The sequence below is a fragment of the Triticum dicoccoides genome, unplaced genomic scaffold (genome assembly GCF_002162155.2).
Source record: "Triticum dicoccoides isolate Atlit2015 ecotype Zavitan unplaced genomic scaffold, WEW_v2.0 scaffold24752, whole genome shotgun sequence".
Lineage (NCBI taxonomy): Eukaryota > Viridiplantae > Streptophyta > Magnoliopsida > Poales > Poaceae > Triticum > Triticum dicoccoides.
In genome coordinates this window covers 1-1548 of record NW_021251658.1, presented here as the reverse complement: position 1 = coordinate 1548, position 1548 = coordinate 1, and the positions used below count along the sequence as shown (strand labels likewise).

General features: G+C 54.8%; 1 long non-coding RNA gene across 1 annotated transcript; it reads right to left on the bottom strand.

Annotated features, from left to right (window-relative positions):
* Window positions 1-10: 10 nt before the first annotated feature.
* On the bottom strand, window positions 11-1413 carry LOC119345528. The gene is made up of 3 exons (XR_005167071.1): window positions 939-1413; window positions 765-856; window positions 11-220 (listed from the first exon to the last, which is right to left on the bottom strand). It is a non-coding gene; the product is annotated as an uncharacterized LOC119345528 (long non-coding RNA).
* Window positions 1414-1548: the final 135 nt, after the last annotated feature.

Sequence of the window (1548 nt, the reverse complement as noted above, 5' to 3'; positions counted from 1 at the left end):
TATTTTGCGGACTGTGAATTAAGTGCTTTGGTTGGATATGCACAAATGGACGATGCATACGACTCCCAGTCTAGGATTGGTTTCGGTTCAGAGTCGTCCGGGCAAGCCTTGCATCCAAGTGCGTGGCTGTCGGTGGCGATGGATCTTGATCATGGAGCAGATAATGAGGAGCTCGGGGTGCTGCAGCCGGTATGCTATGGGACATTTGAGAAGCAGCTCACTGTAATTCAACACCAAAAAGACAGTGAGGCTGCTGTTTCGGTTCAGACTAAAGGCAAGACAGATCCCCAAGCTCCATAATTTGATACCTCCCAGGCATTAAGTAAAATAATTAGCTGTAGGCAGGTAACCAGAGTGTTTGGTGCAATCTGTCTATGGGGAATCATATATAGTTGTTTGGTTTCAATGATGTAACTATAGCCTCGAAATGAAACATCATGCTGTCCGAATATATGTCTGTGCAGTGCATAATTCCACGGATAGTTCACACGGGTTAAAGTGTTGTTTCATGTGCACATATTGATCAAGTAAATTCTTCCAATCTAGTCAATTGTATTGCTGGATTTTGGTGGTCATTCTGAATGTACAGATTTGTTGTGTGCATCTCTGAACTAATATGGATCTGTGTACAAACTATAACTTAGCACTATATCTGGTTCTTGCTATCAGTTTGATTTTGGTGGTCCAAGTGGATATATACACCAGTCATGCAGCCAGAGTCTGCACTATTTGTTTAATGTGAACGGGAGGAGCACAACACTGACCCCATCGCTTATCTCAGCCAGCTTCTTCAGGTCCACCATGGCCACCTACACCGAGCGCCATATCACGTCCCCGAGCTTCGTTGTCGACTCATCTACACCCAGCCAATCACCACAAACAGGGATACAATCAGATCTAATAAGAGATAGCTCCATGACCATGAGGAAGGGACGAACCGTCTGGGAGGCGCTCGTAGGCGGCGGCGCTGGAGCACATCCTGTCGTCCGCATCTCCAAGAGCTAATCGGGGCAAGGCGGTTGGTGTTGGGCGACGGCAGCGATGGCCTTGTAACCAGGGCGCGGGGAGGAAGGAATCGGTAGGCCGTGCGATGCCCTCGTCCTCCGGCGTGTAGCCGATCTGTCCCCGTCATCCCCGTCTCCTCCTCCGCTGCCTCCACTTCCCCCTCCTACTCCTACTGGCTCTTCCGCCGCCTCAACCTTCCTCTCGTCATCCTACCGGCTCCTCCGCTGCCTCCACCTCCCTCTCCTCGTCCTACCGTCCGTTGCCCGTGGCGGCGAGGAGCGTGTCGAGCAGCCCGTCGTGGTCGGCGGCATGCGCTCGAGCCGGCCGGCGCGGGCCCGGAGCGCGGCAGCCTGGGCCTCGGCGTCGGCGAACCGTGCACGGGGAGGAGGGCGCGGCGGAGAGAAGGCAGGCAGCAGTGTGGGGCGAACGGCGCGGCGGAGGATGCGGGCCGGCGGCGGGGAGGCGGCGGATCGAGATGGGGATGGGAGGCGCTGTCGCTTGACTCGGGGGTGGGTTTTTTTTTTCAAGCGCGTCCACGGGTGG